Raw genomic sequence first — 23,594 nt, 5'->3', positions numbered from 1 at the left:
AATAACTGCAAAACGATGATGGCACAAACGAAACTTTTTGCAGCACAAACCAGCACGAACGATGAAGAAAAAAATGGCATCATCGCCGTTCCATTCCGCCGCAGATGGGGGGCTGCGCGTGACGTCATCACTAGACATTTTTATGAATATCTCAAAAACCGTAGCAGTTTAAACAAAACTTTTTTCAGCACAATCCAGCACTAACGAGGCAGAATCAAATGACACCACCGGGGTTCCATTCCGCCACAGATGGGGGGCTGGGTGAACTCTGGATGACCTAAAAAACAATGTTTAATAACTGCAAAACGATGATGGCACAAACGAAACTTTTTGCAGCACAAACCAGCACAATCATAGCACAAACGATTGACATAATTTTTATATAAATTTGCGTCTGATGGGGGGCCAACTTCACGGAGGTCACTCTACCCGCGCACTTTTCCAACTCGCCAATCTCGCTCCCTCTCTCTCGCTCGCTCGCCCACTTTCTTCCTCTTTGCTCAATCTAACAACGCCGGTCACATTGAAATAACAGCGGCCCCCTTGGGGGTGCCAGTAACAATCTCTTGTATCGCGAGCGCCTGCCATTCTAAACTTTATCCGCATGTAACTTTTTTCAACCCGTCATTACCCGTCGACGGTATGTTTTGCCCGTCGACGCATTTACGTCATTGATGACGTCGACAACGTCGACTAGTCGGGACAGCTCTAATCTCTACAGAGGCAACGACTGTGTGTATCATCTTTTCTGTTGTTGTTGTGTGTTTTCCACCCGCGATCGTAGAGCCAGTTGTGTGGTTGTTTGAACGATGTGCTAATGCTAGCGAACGCATGCTAACCGTTTATGTCAATCCTGTAATTATGGGGTTATATTGCTGACACTATTCTGAGCGAGCAATAATGGATATTGAGCACACTAAACTAGATTTCGAGCACAAAAAAATATATTGCAGTCAAAGGGGGGAATTGAGCGGCACAGAGTAGATTTTTTTTGCTCAATATTATTTTCTGTGCTCAAAATCTATGATTGCTTGCTTAAAATCTTCAACTGCTCGCTCAATATATACTTTTTATGCTCGAAATCTAGTTTAATGTGCTCAATATCCATTGTTGCTCACTCAGAATAGTGTCAGCAATATAACCCCATAGACGTCCAGCATTGTCTTTTGAGACTTGGCTGTATAGCCAGGACCGAGCCGTAGCGTCCTGGTGAGGACAGTATATTCGCATTTCGTTGTTCATGCACTGTACACTGTACATGTATTCAGCATGTTGTTCTCTATTGTATTTTTATTAGGGCTGTCAAACGATTAAAATTTTTAATCGAGTTAATTACAGCTTAAAAATTAATTAATCGTAATTAATCGCAATTCAAACCATCTATAAAATATGCCACATTTTTCTGTAAATTATATATATATTCTGTAAAATAAATTGTTGGAATGGAAAGATAAGACACAAGATGGATATATACATTCAACATACGGTACATAAGGACTGTAGTGGGCATTTCACTCTACTGTCATTTAAATCTGTCTATGCTGTCCTCACTCTGAAGCGTCTACTTTTTCCAAAGCTAGACAGCTAGTGAACGACGCCTTAATAATTAGACTTCTTCCTTTTTCATCTGATTTATTAATAAAATGGCCTCAAAACATTGTCCTCTTTAGACCGTCGTAAAACTACAAAATAAAAGTACACAAGCATTGCATTAGCAACAACGTTAGCTTAGCACACTATACAGGTTCACTAAACATAAACAAAAAGCGTCTCATACAAAAAATATAACATTTCGCTTACTAACATAATATGTACATTCTTTACAACAACCATACTTACGGACAAATCTTGTCCAAGGATCATATAAGCACAACATTATCAGCCCGAGACTTCGTGCAGCCATAATGAAGAAAGAAAAGAAGAAAATACGGTAATAAACCATGTCGCAAAGCGACCACAAGAGTTCGCTGTTGGACAGCACAAAAAGCCTTGCTGGAAAATTTACCAAAAGGCAGAATACTTTCTGAGCGGGACATGTGCGTTAATTGCGTCAAATATTTTAACGTGATTAATTTAAAAAATTAATTACCGCGCGTTAACACGATAATTTTGACAGCCCTAATTTTTATATTAAATTGCCGTTCAAGATCACATCTGTTCTATGTGTTGGATTTTATCAAGTAAATTTCCCCCAAAAATGCGACTTATACTCCGGTGCGACTTGTAGTCCGAAAAATACAGTTTTAATTCCTCAATATGTTCCTTTTCGGCTGGTGTTTACAATAGTGCAAAACTGCATTCCATTGAGAGCCTTATTTGTCCCCATAAGAGGATAACAAGAAATATCTTAATCTCTTTCATTTCAGCTATTTGGTTTGTACCTTATGAAGCGACCTTTTTAAATGTCACCAAAACAAAATAGCCAACCATCTTTTGTATGAAAATGACCTGTTGAACGCTTTCATAACGTGTGTTGCAACTTAATCTGATCTTCAAATGTGTCCCACAGACACTGCTGAGACATTACAATTGATTTACAATAATTGTAACGCAGTCAAGCATGCACACCAATCCTCCAGTGTGGTGCACCTGACCTTGGTTTATTTGCCGACCTGAGCGTGAATAAGGAACAACTTCATATATGTAATTCTGAAATGCTATTGACTTATAACAATATGTGTTCTCAGGACTTTACTATTTCCACATATACCGTATTGGGCCGAATATAAGACGGCCCTGATTATAAGACGACCCCCTCTTTTTCAAGTCTCAATTTTGAAAAAGACTTTTTGAACACCAAATTAATTTTTATACAGAAAATAATTACAGCACATCCGAAACAAATGATTATAACAATATATTTGAGAGAAAAAGCATGTTATTTTGCCTCATTCAAATCTTAATATCTGAACATTTAAATATGTAAACTCAAGTGCAATCACATTCGTAAATGAAAGGCTTCTGGTTTTTGAAATGTAAATAAACCAATCTGTTGTGATAAAACAACAACATTGCAATAACTGCATTAACCGTCATAGTCTAACTGTAACTTTAGTCTTGAAACAAATCTGAATAAGGAAAAACATTGCAATAAAATACTGCAAACTGGTTAAACTTGAGAGTTGCTGAGATCTCTCATGACAGAGCATCGCTTCAATGATATCTGGCGCCATCTAGCGTCGTGAATGGGTATCATGTCCAGACCGCGAATATAAGACGACCCCCTCTTTTTCAGTGTTATTTCAATGCAAAAAACACCGTCTTATATCCGGCCCAATACGGTATTTGTTCACATTTTCGCTCATTATCATTTTCTAGCTCCTTGCAAGGTGGCAGCAACCTTCATTCCGCAGCACACGAACTGGGCTGCTGTTATTCGCGGCCGGACTTGATGTATGAGCAATTCCTGTTGCTTGCTGCGGCACGCAAACATCCGTGGCTTCCCAGCGCTCGCTTCCTGTCAGCTCCACCGGGGCCCCGAGCGCCATGATGGATATGTCACAGAGCATCATGCACCCACGCAAACCCTCAGTTGCAGCCGTCTGTCAGCGAGCTGTGTTCGAGGCCTGCAGGACGTCATAATCGCCTGGTATCCACTAAAATGCAGACGTGGTTATATTTAAACTGAGCGTGGCAAACAGTCGGGGATGATTATACAAGTGTAATAAACAACCTGTGTATAACCGTTAAAAATACGACTAAAAAGGTGTGTACTATGGAAAAGGGTTCTAGCAATTGTTTTATATATATATATGTATATATATATATATATATATATATATATATATATATATATATAGTTGCATCTCCGGAGAGTCTACATAGTCATCAAGTGTGAAATTGACAACCAAGTAAATCCCTCATAGGAGAAGACTGAACCCTGCCATGTTAGCATTTACCTGCAAAAATGTCAACTGCTACGTTAGCTGCTAAATGGGCACTGGTATAGATAAAAAAAAAGGTGAAGTGAAGAATTGGGCGTGGGTGTAAACGAATATGTTAGCAACTTAAATGTGTCGATATACAATGGGGCAAATAAGTATTTAGTCAACCACCAATTGTGCAAGTTCTCCTACTCGAAAAGATTAGAGAGGCTTGTAATTGTCAACATGGGTAAACCTCAACCATGAGAGACAGAATGTGGAGGAAAAAAAACTGTAAATCACATTGTTTGATTTTTGAAGAATTTATTTGCAAATTAGAGTGGAAAATAAGTATTCGGTAACCTACAAACAAGCAAGGTTTCTGGCTGTCAAAGAGGTCTAACTTCTTCTAACGTGGTCTAACGAGGCTCCACTCGTTACCTGTATTAATGGCACCTGTTTTAACTCATTATCGGTATAAAAGACACCTGTCCACAACCTCAGTCATTCACACTCCAAACTCCACTATGGCCAAGACCAAAGAGCTTTCGAAGGACACCAGAGACAAAATTGTAGACCTGCACCAGGCTGGCAAGACTGAATCTGCAATAGGTAAAACGCTTTGTGTTAAGAAATCAACTGTGGGAGCAATTATTACAAAATGTAAGACAAACAAGACCACTGATTATCTCCCTCGATCTGGGGCTCCATGCAAGATCTCACCCCGTGGCGTCAAAATGATAACAAGAACGGTGAGCAAAAATCCCAGAACCACAATGGGGGACCTAGTGAAAATGACCTACAGAGAGCTGGGACAACAGTAACAAAGGCTACTATCAGTAACACAATGCGCCGCAAGGGACTCAAATCCTGCACTGCCAGACGTGTCCCCCTGCTGAAGCCAGTACACGTCCAGGCCCATCGGCGGTTCGTTAGAGAGCATTTGGATGATCCAGAAGAGGACTGGGAGAATGTGTTATGGTCGGATAAAACCAAAATAGAACTTTTTGGTAGAAACACGGTTCTCATGTTTTGGAGGAGAAAGAATACTGAATTGCATCCGAAGAACACCATACCCAATGTGAAGCATGGGGGTAGAAACATCATGCTTTGGGGCTGTTTTTCTGCAAAGGGACCAGGACGACTGATCTGTGTAAAGGAAAGAATGAATGGGGCCATGTATCGAGAGATTTTAAGTGAAAATCTCCTTCCATCAGCAAGGGCATTGAAAATGGGACGTCGCTGGGTGTTACAGCATGGCAATGTTCCCAAACACACAGCCAGGGCAACAAAGGAGTGGCTTCGCAAGAAGCATTTCAAGGTCCTGGAGTGGCCTAGCCAGTCTCCAGATCTCAACCCCATAGAAAAGCTGTAGAGGGAGTTGAAAGTCCTTGTTGCCCAATGACAGCCCCAAAACATCACTGCTCTAGAGGAGATCTCCATGGAGGAATGGGCCAAAATACAAAATGTCACTCTAATTAAACAAATCCTCAAAGCAGCACAATTTGATTTGAAGCTTTTCTCTATTCGAATTACTCGAGTTAATTGATTAATTGTTGCAGCACTAATAAAGTAAATACATTTGTACTTTGGAATGTTTCTTTAGTAGTTTTTGAAAACAAAGGTTTGAATCGATATTCTTTCGGATTCTTCCTTATTTCTCCCGGATAAGCGTGAGAAAATGGATGGATGGATGGATGGATGGATGGATGGATGGATGGATGGATGGATGGATGGATGGATGGGTGGATGGATGGATGGATGGATGGATGGATGGATGGATGGATGGATGGATGGATGGAGATTTGAATCGAACGTTGTATCACCTGAACCAATACACATGAAAGTTAGTATACTGTAAGTAAATACAGATTTATTTTGCATTGATCATTTAGCCTATTAATTAGGTAGGTTTATATTCGTGAGAAATATAGGCCTGACCCCCATTCAATTATCCGATTGGTCTTATTAATGTCCTGTCCCAAGCAAAAAGCGTACATGCAGGGTATTCTGTTAAATCGTCCCTACCAATGTTGAGACCAACCCTAGGCCCTCCCTAGAGAAGAACTATATTGCCACTTTAGAACCCTCCTGTGTTCCAGCTGACACAAAAACACCTGTTGGAGTTCTTTCTCACTCCGCCACATGCTGTCGCTTATTATGTGCAGTCCTAGCAGGAGGTTGTCACTGTTTCGAGCAAATCTGGCTCGCTGAAATCGCTTAATAACCGCCCCCCCCCCCCCCCCCCCCCCCCCGCCATTGTCGCTGGTGGACATTTATTTGGAATAAGTACGCACGGTGTGAAATGGCAAATGAAGAATTTTTTTTCAAAGAGGTGGCCTGTCGTGTTAGCATGCTCTCCCTGTACGGGTTAGTCGAGTATACCAAATGGAGCAGGTGGGATCTTGAAGGCTGAGAGGGCCACCTGGAGTAGGAATTTTAAAAACCATGGCTGACAGACAAGCAGGGGCTCGCTAGTACAAACAAAACATGATTGAAATGTAAAAAATATCCATCTACAGTGAGGCAAATAAGTAGCCTACTGTATATAGTCAACCACCAATTGTGCAAGTTCTCCTACTTGAAAAGATTAGAGAGGCCTATAATTGTCAACATGGGTAAACCTCAACCATGAGAGACAGAATGTGGAGGGGGAAAAAAAACTGAAAATCACATTGTTTGATTTTTAAAGAATTTATTTCCAAATTAGAGTGGAAAAGAAGTATTTGGTCACCCACAAACAAGCAAGATTTCTGGCTGTCAAAGAGGTCTAACTTCTTCTAACGAGGTCTAACGAGGCTCCACTTGTTACCAGTATTAATGGCACCTGTTTTAACTCATTATTGGTATAAAAGACACCTGTCCAAAAACTCAGTCAATCACACTCCAAACTCCACTATGGCCAAGACCAAAGAGCTGTTGAAGGACACCTGAGACAAAATTGAAGACCTGCACCAGGCTTGGAAGACTGAATCTGCAATAGGTAAAACGCTTGGTGTAAAGAAATCAACCATGGAAGCAATTATTAGAAAATGGAAGAAATACAAGACCACTGATAATCTCCCTCGATCTGGGGCTCCATGTAAGATCTCACCCCGTGGCGTCAAAATGATAACAAGAACGGTGAGCAAAAATCCCAGAACCACACGGGGGGACCTAGTGAATGACCTACAGAGAGCTGGGACCACAGCAACAAAGGCTACTATTAGTAACACAATGTGCCACCAGGGACTCAAATCCTGCACTGCCAGACGAGTCCCCCTGCTGAAGTCAGTACACGTCCAGGCCAGTCTGCGGTTCGCTAGAGAGCATTTGGATGATCCAGAAGAGGACTGGGAGAATGTGTTATGGTCAGATGAAACCAAAATAGAACTTTTTGGTAGAAACACAGGTTCTCGTGTTTGGAGGAGAAAGAATACTAAATTGCATCTGAAGAACACCATACCCACTGTGAAGCATGGGGGTGGAAACATCATGCTTTGGGGCTGTATTTCTGCAAAGGGACCAGGACGACTGATCTGTGTAAAGGAAAAAATGAATGGGGCCATGTAATGAGAGATTTTGAGTGAAAATATTCTTCCATCAGCAAGGGCATTGAAGATGAAACGTGGCTGGGTCTTTCAGCATGACAATGATCCCAAACACACAGCCAGGCCAACAAAGGAGTGGCTTCGTAAAAAGCATTTCAAGGTCCTGGAGTGGCCTAGCCAGTCTCCAGATCTCAACCCCATAGAAAATCTGTAGAGGGAGTTGAAAGTCCGTGACAGCCCCAAAACATCACTGCTCTAGAGGAGATCTGCATGGAGGAATGGGCCAAAATACCAGCAACAGTGCGTGAAAAGCTTGTGAAGAGTTACAGAAAATGTTTGGCCTCTGTTATTGCCAACAAAGGGTACATAACAAAGTATTGAGATGAACTTTTGGTATAGACCAAATACTTATTTTCCACCATGATTTGCAAATAAATTCTTTAAAAATCAAACAATGTGATTTTCTTTTTTTTCTCTCAACATTCTGTCCCTCATGGTTGAGGTTTACCCATGTTGACAATTACAGGCCTCTCTTATATTTTCAAGAGGGAGAACTTGTACAATTAGTGGTTGACTAAATACTTATTTGCCCAATTGTATCTATTGATAGTGCCCTGAACAACAAAAAAAAAATCCAGCAGCCTCTAGTATCAGCATCCCAATTCAGGTATTTAGTGGCCTTTATCGCCTCATTCGTGAATTACGTGGACCTTATGCGTGTGTAAAACAGCAATCTGTTTGCAATTAATCTACAAAACACCCGCTACACCATCAACACACACACGCACACCCACACACATTTGGGTAAATGCTGCAGGGCCAGCCAATAAAAAGACAGAAATGTGGCTTAATGGAGTTCATAAATCTGTATTTCATGCTGCCAACTGCAGGGACCCCCACCACTTCCCCCCTTATTGGAGTCAGGAGTTAACCTCGTTAAAGTTTCTAGAGCTGGCTCCTCTGGGAACTTCAGCTTGCTGATGTCACCTTCTTTTTTTGAACGCAGCATCCTCTAGAGAGCATTACTCACATGACCACTTTGTCTACAAATGGAGTGAGAGGGGTTGCTGTTCTACACCAACCAGTAGAAGGCAGTATTTGATTAGCTAGCTCATAGTAGAGGTGGCAAATACAGTGGTACCTCTACATACGAAGTTAATCCGTTCCAGGACCTTGTTTGTCAGTCGAAATGGTCGTATGTCGAGCAGGATTTTCCCATAGGAATACATTATAATTCCATTAATTCGTTCCACAGCCCAAAAACATTCACTAAATCCTTAAAAAATACTGCTCGTACTATTACAAATGGCAATTACACATAGCAAAACAAATAAATTATAAATCAAAATCGTAATAATAATAATAATAATAATTCCTGTATTAATGTAACGAATCGGGTTCTAATGTGGCGGACGTTTTTTGCTGACCCTGAACGCACCGCGGGGCTGACGTGCCAGAGACAGACCGGTGAGCTTGAGTTTCACTTTCACTTTGAATGTTTTCTTGAGAACACCGTCAAGTGCGGCAGACAGAAGGTGTTTTTGTTTTGAATAAGTTGTGAAATAAATGATAAAAACGTGGCGAAGTTGGCGATTTCTCTGGAGATGTTACCACAATAAGAATTGGCGAACGATGGTCGGAGGAGGACCGTGGAGATGTATTGTTGAGCCATTTCACGGATGCCCACCCTACGCTCATATTTTTCTGTCATTTGCATCTTCATTTAGAAGGTAAGCGTCAACTTTTTCCTTGTTTCACCACCTATACCAACCTTTTCTGAAACCAGTGTTGATTTGTCACACAAGAAAATCCGCCGTGCATTCGTCTGCGGTGCTGCCATTGTCGTCGTATTTCGAGCATGTCGTCGGATGTAGAAACAAATGGCGAGTCAAATTTTACGTCGGATGTCGAAAAGTTCGTGTGTCGAAGCGATCGTATGTAGAGGTACCACTGTACTCTATACCAAGGGTGTCAAACTCATCTTTATCACAGGTTATGTCATAGTATAGTTTCCCTCAGAGGGCCAGACCTATGCACGGCACAGGGCATAGGACGAGCTAGGCAAATGCTAGCGCCGTCACAGCATCCAAAAGGGTGTCAAGAAAAAAAAAGCTCAAATAATATTTGATGATAGCAATATTGAAAAATATGTATACAAGACAATAAAACAAAAAGAACAACAATATGTGCAGTAATAAGTCTTTAAATAATATCAAAATTAGGGCTGTCAAACAATTAAACATTTTAATTGAGTTAATCACAGCTTAAAAATTAATTAATCTTAATTTATCGCAATTCAAACCATCTATAAGATATGCCATATTTTTCTGTAACTTATTGTTGGAATGGAAAGACAAGACGGATATATACATTCAACATACTGTACATAAGTACTGTATTTGTTTATTATAACAATAAATCCACAAGATGGCATTAACATTTTTAACATTCTGTAAAAGCTGTACTTCTCAAATAGTGGGGCGCGCCAGGGGGGCACATGAGTCCTCGGGGAATATGCTTTTTTTTTCTTTCTTTTTTGCGCAGTACTGGAATAAAGTGTACTTGCACATCCACTCAGTGGGTGGCAGTGGCGCTCTCATTTTCAGAGTGTGTGCAGTATTTTTGAACTAAGGAAGAGAACTCAGCACACAGAAAACATATGAAGAGCAGTGCGCGGCCGCAGTTTTCGAAAGCCGTTTTCCGACTGGACTCACTCGTGCAGCGACCCACTGTCTTGCCCGGTTCTCACTTCGCCGCCCGAGAAGTTCCACTTTCGGCTTGGGATCGTCACAACGACCGCCGAGAATGCGCTTTTTTCGGGCCGTTTGCCTTTTAGCTTTGACTTTTAATACAGTGGGTGATGAGGAAAGACCACTGTTTACTGTGTCGAAAAATAATTATAGCGGACAGCCAGAAGCCAAATAAATTAAGACGCCACTTAAAGACATTCGACCCCAATCTCATTGATAAGCCGCTTGATTGTTTTTCAATTCAGCGAAAACGTGCCGAATATTGCCAACAATCGTCCTGCTTTGTCAGTGTTGTATCAGTAAACCAGTGAGCATTGTTAGCATGCTCATTGTAAAATAACTCCACACCATTGCAAAGGAGGTAATACTGAGTGTGAGCAGCAAAAATAAAAACTGTCCTTCTGTCCAAGGACACTCTTTTTTTCTTTTATTCAATTTTGTTTTTTCGGTCAAATTTGTTGGCATATTGTCCTCATGAGTGAATGTTTCTAATCAATTTGAATTTTTTATTATTTACTGATTTTATTACATTTTATTTTTCTCTATCAAATGGCCAAAAATGTACCTTGAGTGTATTTTTACAGTTTGAATGTGACTTTTTTTTTTAATTCAGGCAAATTGATGCTCGTCATCTCTGTTACAAACAAAACAATGTTAATAAAGTTATACTTTATTATAAGTTGATCTATGTTACTTTTTTTCTTTATTAGAAAAACAGACACAATGTTAGGCAGATGCGTATTTATAATAGTAATTTTATAGACAAATGATACTATTTACAGTGGCGGCAGAGAGTTTGGGGGGGGCGCGAAACATTTACGTCTTGCTTGGGGGGGGCGTAACAGAAAATAATTGAGAAGCACTGTGTTAAAGCGATCCATGGATAGAAAGACTTGTAGTTCTTAAAAGATAAATGTTAGTACAAGTTATAGAAAATTTTATATTAAAACCCCTCCTAATGTTTTCGTTTTAATAAAGTTTGTAAAATTTTCAATCAAAAAAATAAACTAGTAGCTCACCATTGTTGATGTCAATAATAATTATGGTGCTTAACCCCATAAAATCAGTCGCACCCAAGCACCAGCAGAGGGCGGAAAAACACCAAATAACACAAGTAATAAGTGGAAATGATACTTTGCTGTCATTTTAATCTTTTTGAGCAGGGCATGTGCGTAAAATTTGTCAAATATTTTAACGTGATTAATTTAAAAAATTAATTAACGCCCGTTAACGCGATAATTTTGACAGCCCCAACTGAAATATTTTTTTTCTCATGCCCTTTCTGCCCGTTTCGCTGTTTCCTGTGACGTGGTAATTTCCCCACAGTCTTTAATCTCACTCACCCGCCCACAGACCAGTGAGCTACCGTACAGTGTTATTTTTATGCAATTCTCTGCAACTGAGCGACATAATGAAAACACAAAAGCCCTCCGGGTCGCATTTGAGAAAGAAGAAGAAAGAAGAGCATAAACGTGAAAAAGACAGGTGTTTGTTGTGATGAGAACAACTTTTAATTACATAAACTTAGCACAATTGTAAGCTAGCGGTTATTTACATAGTTTAGATGACATACTGCTAAAGCTAAATTATACTGTATCACTAGTCAGGCCTGTTGTTTTAGAAATATTTTCAGTATTCAGCCAGGTGTGGATTGGTGTCAGTTAAATTTACTCTCGCTCCTATTTTGGAGAAAGTCGGACAAAGTGTATATAGGAATAAAATTGTGTCTTGTTGATTTTCAGATGATGTGAAGCACTTTTACCTTGTTTTAAATTATGTTATTCAAATAAATTTGCCTTCCCTAAAAGTGCCAAGGTTAATCAAATAAACACACCATTAAATATGCACTTAATAATTTCATAGTTCTGTGGTATGGGGGACTAAGAGTGCTATGAATTTATATGCAAACATTTGTTATCAAATGTGTCATTAATTCAATAAAATGGCAATTCCGTTCATGTAAAAAAAATATTCAATTTCATTTTTTTTATCCTCAGATATTATTCAATTCATTATTATTGGATGGTTTGTACAGTGCTTCATGAATTTATTATATTTTTTTAACCTCACCTGTCAAAGTTAGTGGCCGGATCTGAACACCTGATTGAGCCAAGTACAGTAAGCTGCTACTGCTATGCGCTATTATGGTTATGTCATGTTGCTTCCACAATCAACAGAATTCCCACTTTCTTCTCTTTGTAGATGCTCTTCTGAAATATTTTCTTTCCAACTCTGTATATTCCGGGCCATCTTTTACTGCCACCTTATCAACATCAGCACGAAGTCCAAGCCCATCAAGTCTAGTACCTTCCCACACACAAACTGCCAGTGGCGAAAGAAGAACAGTGTGAGTGCTTAAATACCATATTAGCCCAAATATAAGACGGTGTTTTTTGCATTGAAATAACACTGAAAAAGAGTGGGCGTCTTATATTCGCGGTCTAGACATTATACCCATTCAAGACGCTAGATGGCGCCAGATATCATTGAAGCGATGTTCTGTCATGACAGATCTCAACTACTCTCCCCTTTCACGACGCTAGATGGCGCCAGATATCATTGAAGCGATGTTCCGTCATGACAGATCTCAGCTACGCTTTTTAGTTTAACCAGTTTGCATTATTTTATTGCAATGTTTTTCCTTATTCAGATTTCTTTCAAGACTAAAGTTACAGTTAGACTTCATTTTGATGGTTAATGCACTTATTGCAATTTTGTTGTTTTATCACAATATATTGGTTTATTTACATTTCAAAAACCAGAAGCCTTTCATTTACGAATGTGATTGCACTTTAGTTTACATATTTGAATGTTCAGATATTAAGATTTGAATGAGGCAAAATACCATGCTTTTTCTCTCAAATATATTGTTATAATCATTTGTTTCAGATGTACTGTAATTATTTTCTGTATAAAAATTAATTTGGTGTTCAAAAAGTCTTTTTTCAAACTTGAGTCTTGAAAAAGAGGGGGTCGTCTTACAATCAGGGCCGTCTTATATGCGGGCCAATACGGTATTTGTGATGAAAATAGCTATTTTTGTTGGGGGGCACCAGCAAATATGTTGCCTAGGGTACCAATTTGGTCAGGAACGGCCCTCCAGAGAGCTATTGTTTTCCAACATGGGCTTGTACGATTAATCAACTAATAAACAACTAATTGATTAGCAAATGAGAACCATATCACGTAAACTTTATGAGGAATTGTTGAGTTAAAACTGACCAACTTCACGTAATAGCAAATATTTTATTTTTAATTTAATTATGCTCTGTCTTTTTTATTAAAAAAAAAAAAAAAACATTATTTGTGTTTTATTGTTTGTTTTTTACATCAAAAATGGGGGGGCAGAAAATATTATTTTATCATTTCTATTTTGTACATTTATTTTTATTTTACTTAATTAATTTTTTTTCAGAAATTAATTAAGGAAAAAAAACAGTAAACAAAACAAAACAAAAAAATCTGATTTCTGAAGTCTGCAATGTTTTATTGGGTACAACAGAAATTTCTATTTAAATTTTAATTTAGCAAGAAACATGAAGTCAGTGCACAAGCTACACAAAATGATGTGGTGGGTTGCATCTGGCTCCCCAGACCTTGATTTTGACACAGGTGCTGTAAACTGGCACACAGCAGTTGCGAAAAACACTTAAGTACAAGTATTAGGGGTGTAACGGTACACAAAAATCTCGGTTCAGTATGTACCTCGGTTTTGAGGTCACGGTTCGGTTAATTTTCGGTACAGGAAGAAAACAAAATGCAAAATATAAATGTGCTAGTTGTTTATTACACACCTTTGTGTTTTCAACAATAGGAACATTAGCCTATACAAAGCTAAAATTCTGCTCAAAAAGTAGCGGGTATTTAAAGATAATCCAACAACAATTTGCCTTTCAGACCCCACGTATTGTCTGCTTTCTTTCTGAAAGAAAGAAGAAAAAAAAGTCCTGTGCTAAAGACAAAAGCAATCCCAATGACAAAGATTTTAACATGTATTTTACAAATAAAATGCCTCAATGAATCATTTTTTTTTCTTATGAAAGGTTTTCAAAAGCTTTATTGGTGGATTTTCTCAAGTTAAAGCGCCACACAGAAATTAATACATTTAATTGTGTAAGCAGGATCTGTGTATTATTATTATTATTTAATTACAGGTGTTTTAGCTCATTTCAGTTTATTTTATTTAAATGGGCTATTATTTATTTTATTATGTGTTTATATTTTACAAATGTGATGTGTATTCATTTATATTGTATATTTAATGTTGTATAACTTTGGTTCCTATGTGAATATTAGTTCCTACTTGTTTTGTTTTGGTAGGAGGGTTTTGTATTGAACACGGGGCCGTGTTGGTTATTATTATAGCAGAGAAGACCGCAGTAAATCAACAAAGACAAGTCAACTGTTCCCCGATCTACCACTCAAGAGATCTGATTGACTCAAAAAGTGGGTTACGATTGCATATTAGTTTGAAAATCGACCGGATCCACCGTATTTTTACACAAGTGACTTCCGGTCTGCCCGATCCTAGCTACCGGTAGTAGTATTGACGTAGGAGGGTCGTGTCTCGTGTCAAATAATAAACTCTGCCGTTCTTTTCGCGTGCATCGTGTTGAGCCGCTTCTGGGACGTGTCCAACACGCGGCCGCACTGCGGCTGGTGTGCATTGGCTGATTGACTTTAACGCCCGCTTTTCACTGCGTTCTCACGGCAGCCACGTTGTCGCGCCGTTGACATTTCTGGGTTATACTGTCCTACTGTGTTGGTCCTCATTATAGTAGAGAAGATGGAGTAAATATAATCTACACAAAGAAACTGTAACCTGATCGACTCACAGCCTCGAAAAGTAAGGGTTACATTACATCAGAAACTCGTTCGGTACGCCTCCGTTCCGAACTGAGCTCCACGTACCGAAACGGTTCAATACAAATACATGTACCGTTAAACCCTTAACAAGTATTGATTCAAATAAGGTCAATGTCAGACTGCCCTGCCATTCCCTAATCTGTCCTGTCTTCTCTCTTCCTGTTCAATCGGTTATTAGGCGTTTCCCCTCGGAAAAATAACTAACTAAATACAGTACAATAAAAAGGTCAGACTCTAAACTCAAACCACACCTGACGACATAGTGCCGCAAGCACTTCCCGTCTTTATGATGTTGTTGCTTTCCCCGCCACCGCATGGCTGTGTAAACACCGACGGAGATGTCATTACAGCTCCCTCCCCTGCGCACTGAACAATTGCTGGCTCAATGACACGTCCAGGCAATGCGGACAACTAATCATCCCACATGGCATAATCGTGACGGAAATAAACAGTGAGGCCGTTGGCCTGGACGACGATCACGCACGAGTCAGCGGGAAGTCGAGGCGAGCTAGACGCGGATGTTGTCGAGGGCTTACGTGTGGGCTTGTGCTCGTCTGTGAGTTATTTAGGACAAGCAGCAGGACTTTGAAAGCAGTGATGTAAACAAATGTATTTAAATCTACAAATTGCATGACGGAGTTGATAGAGCAGAATCCAAATGTTGAGTTCTAGTATCAACGTTGTCGTCAACTCCCTTATTTAATTCATTCAAATCTCTGTCAACGGCACTCAATAAGTTAAGAGTATTGAAGTCACTTTTGAAAAATATAACATTATAACCTTAAGTATGGTATTATTTCACGTGAACTTACCTCATAAGTATTACTTAACCTTAATTAGTGGCGCCTCTAGAAATTTTTCATAGGGGTGGCCAGATGGGGCCACTTAAAATCTTGGGGTGGCACACCAAAACTAAGAGCCATAATTTCAGGTTTTCATTATATTATTCAGTAAAAAGGTGAGGGGAAAACTATCAGAAAGACTTAAGGAGACGGCTACTAATATACTTTGATGTATTGTGTAATATTTGATGTTACTAATTAAGAGTGTGACAATATCTCGATACAGCGATATATCGCGATATTTTGCAACCCGATGGGTTATCGATATGCTCCCGCCAAGAATCGATACTTTTATTTAACATATTGGCCATACAATGGAGTATGGGTGCTGTAAACTGCTCAATGTTTGTTGAGCAATTCCTTGGCGGTCCACTAGGGGCGCTCGGGAGTGGCGGTGAGGGTAAAGTGCGCACAAGTTGTCTAGAGAAGAAGAGAGGAAGCTCCAAGTGGGTTGAAAAAATAAAAAAGCTCCGTGAAAACGGTGGAGGAAAAAATGAGAAAAATATTGCCACAAATCACACATGGGGACACACTTTAGATTTTACACCAACAAAAAAGGAAGTAAGGTGAACAAGGACTTTGCTGTATGCAAGAATTGTGTATGAAAAATAAGTTTCACTGGGAGCTGGTGACGTAGTGGACACCGGAGATTGTGAGCTTCGCTTTCATCACTTGAGGTAAGAAAATTTTGCAATGTAATTGACTTTTTAATTGACATGTATTATTTTGATGACGTTTGGTGTTGAATGACATAAAATAAACCAGGACCCTAAACTGGATGAAAATGAATATCGATCAAGCCCACGTGAATTTACCGATTTATTTGAGAACCAATTTCCATCTAGTTTACTACACAAACTGTTATTACTGTCATTTTGATACAATAAGCTATAAAAATGGTTTGAATAGGTTCCAAGTTATATAAAGTGATGTGCATGATAATTAATGTAGCCTACATATTAAAAATAGGTAATTATTGATGTAGCCTACATATTAAAAATGGGTAATTATTGATTTTTTTTATTTCTATACATTCAATTCATATTTTTTTTAATTCAATACTTCCAACACAAAAAAAAAAAAAAAATCAGGATTTCAACTCAAACGCTATGAAGTAGCTAATATTTTTTGTTTTATTTTGTTGTTTTTAAGGTGAGGAAGACTGTGACTGAGCAAGTCTGACATCTTAAATGCTGAAGCAGATAGCGGAAGTGCTCAAACCAAGCAACAAAGGTCATATACGAAGAAAAGACCCAGCAATTTTATCATTGCCCCACTCCAAGCTCAACTGCTGACACCTACGGCACTTTTTATTTATTTTTTTTTTTAAAGATTTAAAACTTTAAAGAAATTAAGGGTGCCATTCATCATGATCTCTCCAAGCGATATCAGTGGTCGTGGTTGGTTTCCTCTATGTGTGCAGGGGCACAATTTGCAGTAGATTTATATTTTACAGCAATGTTGCACAGAAAAGGTGTCACTGTTTAATAAATGACTTAAACAGTATTTTTTCTATTTTTAAATATCTTTTTTTTTTTTTTTTTTCCGTTTCAACAGTTGTATCGTAGAATGTCATGTATCCAATTTCTGACCAATATATCGATAATCGCTGTATCGTGATATAATCGTTATCGTGAGCCGTGTATCGCGAATCGTATCGTATTGTGAGGTGCCCTGAGGTTCCCACTCCTATTACCAATGATGTACATAGTCCATAATTCATAGTCCATAGTCCTGGCTGTGCATTTGGGATGAAATGCATAACTGATGCTACAATAATCTAACGATATACTGGCAAGGAGGGTGGCCAGGGGCGTGGCCACCCCCTGGTGGTGCCACTGCTTAATTAACCATTAATGAATGTTTTTTGGACCCTTTTTGTAAAGTGTATATAAATGCTTCATCATTTATCCATAAACGCATGCCTTTTGTATTCATATCATGCCAATTCGTGTAATTACACACAAGAAAATGAAAGAAATTTGGCTCGATTGTCAAGCTAAAACGACCGGCGCCCGAGATCTGGCAGATTGTGTGCGTGACGTCACTACAAGTGAAGAGAGTGCCACCGGCCACTAGGGGGCAGCGCCTGTCTGCATCAATATAATTCCTTCTAGTGAGGGGAGAATTAGGGGTGTTTTGAGCTGTTTATGCTGATGCATTGTGTTCGTCCTGCACATATTCCAGGTTCCCTCATGAAGAAACACCCCTCGTTGTCAATAAAAGAGAATTCAGAATTGACAGTGAGGGGTGTTTCTTCAACAAGAAAAAGGCTCAGTGCTTTAATACTGAATGGCGGCGATGATGGCAGACAATTTCGTTTCTAGTTTCAGCGACGAATGACGTAGAAGGACGTAACGAATGTTCATCTAATGGTGACGAGGAGAGTTACGAAGCTTTAATCGGTGTTTTAGGTTACCAATTTGAGCCCAAACGAACGCCAATGCAGCGTAATGAAACGGTCATTGAGGGGAGCAATGACACTGATGAAACATCGGCAGCAGATCGTGTGGGAAACACCAATGATTTGTTTTGTCGTGTATGGTCGGCACCGCATCTCCTCTGAGCAGCAATCTTTTAGCAAAACCCGATTTCATTTGTCCATATTTCGAGAAGCTTTCAGGTGGAAAATGCGCACCATAGAAAACCGTGCCGGAGGCTGCGTCTAGAAAATTAGCCCTCTTTGCACGGACGAACTTTACCCATTGTCTGCGTAGTCCAGCTTTTTTTTTCGCGTTCAGGAACTCATGGATACTATATTCCGATAAATAGCTATTTGTACACCACATAGCACAGCAGTTTTGAACCATTCTAGTGATGTTTTGGTCAAACAAACCCGAACGCTACTCTCTCATCCATAAAAAAACAATGGCACCTGGCTCCGCCTCGACTTTCATTCACTTGTCGTGACGTCCCCGCCCCATTCGGCTGTTTCCGGAACACTTTCGGAACACTGTCATTTTTTATCTATTTTCGATAATTGCTCATTAATGTGATTGTTTTTTTTTGTTAACTTTGTCAATATTTGTTATCTTGGCACGTAACGGTTCTATTGATGTCTCACACCCCCTTTGCCGTTACATACCCTTTAAGTTCCCCCTCCCCCCTTCACCTTTATTTACCATTACTGAATGCTTTTTGGACCCTTATTGTAAAGTGTAGCACATGTGTCCCTTAACTAAGAAATTATAAATGCTAAGTTAACAAACCCTAACCCTACACCAAAAACCCTAACCCTATATAGGCCTATATATATCTTTAATTTTACCAAACCATTAGTTACTGTCTGGTTATGCATTAACTAATGCATTAGGTAATGCATTAACTCATGTTAATTAATATATTAATAAATGTTAGATAAGCAAATATATTTAATTATTGTGATGTTACTTAAACATGAGTTATTGTGTGAAAATGCATTAACTAATGTTAGTTAAGGGACCCTTATTGTAAAGTATTACCCAAACTTGTTGTCTCTTAACTATCCAGGAATGCAAAAAATAAACCTCTGCGGTAATTCTAAAAATGGCTGCGAATGCCGCGGTTCCAAAGTAAACACTACAAACCTTTGATAAAAAAATGAATATTATGTTTGATCATGGACGGACATGTAGAAAAGTTCTGCTTAGACACATCCTGCCATGTGGCTGCACACAACTGAACCATACACTACACGCTGCTTTCTCACTTTTAACGTCTTTGCCGTGTCTCTAAGCATTTGTTTATGCCATATTCATGTTGCACTTGTATTTTTATGATGTAACCAGTGTTGGGAGTAACGCCGTTACGTAACGGCGTTATTTTTTCAGTGACGGGGTAATCTAACTAATTACTTTTTCCGCCGTTACAACGCCGTTACCGTTACTGACGGTCAAAAGCGGTGCGTTACTTACTCTGAATAAATTGAAGAAACTACCAGCCGTGTCAAGTCGACTCTGCTCTGTTGATTCGTCATCCAAGACTTGGGGTGCGTTCAGGTTCGAGAATAGGGCACGTACTTCTGACTCCAAGCTGTTTGTCCCTGCTCATTCAATTGGACAATGCTTTCCAAAGTTTGGTAACGTTTCTGTGTTTGCTACACCTGATGCTAGCCTCATTCCCATCTCCCACTGTCAGCCAGCAATAATTCTGCTTCCATCTTGAGGACGGCAGACGCTTTGAAGGTGACGTGAATTGTCGGGAAACCAGCCTACCTGAATGCAGCCCCTCGAGAGATGAGATGGAAGTGATTGTGATTGGCTGAGGGTTAAAGTCATGTGTCGTGCTGAGCCAATCAGAGCCGGTGATTTCACAAGCAAACCGGAACAGCGCGTGCGGCAAACACACACACGCAAAACAGATGCACAGGGTCGGGATTTGCCTGGTACACCAGACTCACCGCTGTTCCAGCTATTGAGTCTGGCCACCATTCAGCGGATACAATTTCCAGGGCGGAGCAAGCCACAGCAAACAGACAGCGGAGTGGACCAATCAGCGACGGGCAGACGTGACGTTAGTAAAACGACGAGGGCAGGACGAGGGACTTGCGCGCGGAAGTAAACATACGACGAGAGCGGAGTTTATTCAACATGGCTAGCGCGAGACAAACTGTTGTCAATGACTCGTGTCGATGTGTTTTTGGTCATTTAAAACTGATTTTACCGTGAATTGGAACATATTCTCGGCTCTCCTGTTCACCATCTGTGTTGTTGTGGAGACGACTTTCGACGCGCAAGAGTGACGCTGCTCGTTAATAACACGTCACGCAAATAAACGAATCTGATTGTCGATTAATTTTGTACCTGCTCGAGAGGCTGCTAACGGGCTGGTTCCCAGACTTTTCTCTCAGTGTTTGAAAAATACAGGGAGAACAGTCTGGCCGTGCCAGGCAAGGTTGGGATGGCAGAGCATTCAGAAGAAAAATTGTCCTTTAAGAGGAGGAGATATAGACACTCTTTCAAGTTTGTCGACATTAAAGGAAAGAACCTGCATTTAATGTGTAATTTATGTCCCGGGGCAAAGCTTTTGTCGGCATCTGTGGTAAGCAATTCAAATCTGCTGAAGCACCTAACAAGTTAACTACCTGTCTGTTCTTCTCTATTCCACTGACTCGAATACTGCTCAGAAAATTTCAAATTATTTGACATACAAGAAGTTCTTTTTTAAGTAACGGAAATAGTTACTTGTTCTATAGAGTAATTCAGTTACTAACTCAGTTACTTTTTGGAAGAAGTAGTGAGTAATGTAACTAATTACTTTTTTAAAGTAACGTGCCCAACAATGGTTGTATATTAAGCAGCTTTGGATAACATTGAGAGTCCAACTGAATGTAAAAGAGCGATTAATCACCACCACAAAAGCTTCGGTAGCAAAATAGTATCAAGGTGAAAAAATTGACAGAACACCGGCTGTGAACGTGTGTGCGCGTGTGTGTGTGTGTGTGGGGGGGGGGTTCAAGTCATCAGCCGTCAAACTTGCGTTTGAGGGGGGGAAAAAAATCTACTAGCACAGTCAGCAAGTGAAAAGGGGTCAATGTAAGTCTGAAAATATTGAAAGTACTGTAATACACTTAATAATGGTAGGGTTAATTCTATCCTTACAACATGGGAAGACAATTTAAATTACCTAATGGATGAAGTCATTATATAGTGCAAATAAGGTCGCGTAAAAGTTGGTGGGGACAATTTGAGCATCCTGAAAAGTTGCTAGTGTAATGTCCCTACCGTCCCTATGCAAACCTACGTCCTTGCTTTCAGGGAGTATTTCAGTTGATTTAAGAGTATTTTGGTCACTAATATGGAAAAGTTTAGTAGATTTGTTAGTGATGATGAAGTTATTTTAAGGAATATTTTAATAGAATTAGTAGTATTTAGGTAATGTCCAGGAAACATTTAAGTACTTACAGTGTATCACAAAAGTGAGTACACTCCTCGCATTTTTGCAGGGACAACACTGAGAAAATGAAACTTTGACACAATAAAAAGTAGTCTGTATGCAGCTTATATAATAGAGTTTATTTATTTTCCCCTAAAAAAAAATCAAAATATAGCCATTGATATAAACCCGTGGCAACAAAAGTGAGTTCACCCCTATGAAAAAATGCACATCCCTAAATGTCCAAATTGAGTACTGCTTGTCATTTTCCCTCCAAAATGTCATGTGACTCGTTACAAGAGTGCTGTCAGCATTGCTGCAGAGATTGAAGAGGTGGGGGGGTCAGCCTGTTAGTGCTCTGACCATACTCCGTACTCTACATCAAATTGGTGTGCATGGATGTCACCCCAGGGGGGAGCCTCTTCTGAAAACGGTACACAAGAAAGCCCGCCCGTCAAATCAAACCATAGGACATGGTTCCAGTAATCCATGTGCTTTGTTGACATGTCTTCGCAAACTGTTTGCGGGCTTTCTTGTGTACTGTCTTCAGAAGAGGCTTTATCCTGAGGTGACAGCCATGCATACCAATTTGCTGTAGAGTACGGCATATGGTCTGAGCACTAACAGGCTGACCCCCCACCTCTTCAATCTCTGCAGCAATGCTGACAGCTGTCCTGTAACGGGTCACATGACATTTTGGAGGGAAAATGACAAGCAATACTCAATTTGGACATTTAGGGATGTGCATTTTTTGTGCATAGGGGTATACTCACTTTTGTTGCCAGGGGTTTAGATATTAATGTCTATATTTTTAGTGGATGATAAATATATTCTATTATATAAACTGCACACAGACTATTTTTCATTGCGTTAAAGTTTCATTTTGTCAGTGTTGTCCCATGAAAATATATACCCCAATTTTCTGACTATAAGCCGCTACTTTTTTCCCTCATTTTGAATCCTGCGGTTTATAGTCCAGTGTGGCTTATTTGTTGATTTATTTGGGTTAATAGGTAAACTTTATTTGACAGCCGCATCATAAGACTGTCATAACAACATCATAATTATGACATGATACTATCATGGGCATTACCGAATGCTTATGACAGATGTCAATATGTGTCATGTGGCATATTATGTCACTAAATCTATTTATGTCCAGTTCAGATCTTTTACGTCCATTCAAAAGTGAGATAATTTGCTGGATGACACTAACCGACATCTATTATAAGCATTCATTAATGCTTATGACAGTGTCATGTCATAATTATGACTGTCTTATGACAGTATTATGGCACCACTATCCAAGAAAATGTTACCAAATACCATAACTAGCAATTAATGAAACAGCTGGAACAGTAACTGAAGAAATAATTAGCACAAAACATGACTGTTATTTACATCTGTAGCACCGCCATGCATGCTAGGAGGAATGTTGGATGACAACAGTGTTGAGAGCAGGTGGCAGCAGAGGCTGTCTGTCTACCCCAAGGAAGCAGTGATGGCCAAATGAAGCTTTTAGTGACAATAAGGCTTTGCAGCCAATTGGTTCAAAGCTTAATGGTGGTTCATTTAGTCTCATGACAGTCTTACGGTGCCATTGTCAAATGAAGTGTTACCAGTTAATATCTTTTGGTGAAAATATCCCATAATACAATGACGACAACTGCGGCTTACAGTCCAGTGCGGCTTATCTATGAACAAATGCCGTTTTCATGTCAAATTTGGTGGCTGGCGGCCTATAGTCAGGTGTGCCTTATAGTCCAGAAATTACGGTACTTAAATATCTGCAGAAATGCAAGGGGTGTACTCACTTTTGTGATACACTGTAACTTACAGTATGTTTGAGACTATTTACGTATATGAGTTCTATTGAGTATTTGAATAGAT

The 23,594-nt window shown here is 39.6% G+C and overlaps 1 protein-coding gene across 4 annotated transcripts in view; it reads right to left on the bottom strand.

The window, feature by feature from the left end:
• Nucleotides 1–23,594, bottom strand: part of LOC130911149 (nectin-1-like) — a 586,891-nt gene that overhangs the window by 195,817 nt on the left and 367,480 nt on the right. The window lies entirely within an intron of this gene.

Source organism: Corythoichthys intestinalis, unplaced genomic scaffold, assembly GCF_030265065.1.
Source record: "Corythoichthys intestinalis isolate RoL2023-P3 unplaced genomic scaffold, ASM3026506v1 HiC_scaffold_23, whole genome shotgun sequence".
In the NCBI taxonomy this organism is placed as follows: Eukaryota; Metazoa; Chordata; class Actinopteri; order Syngnathiformes; family Syngnathidae; genus Corythoichthys; species Corythoichthys intestinalis.
This window is presented reverse-complemented; position numbering and strand designations above follow the sequence as displayed.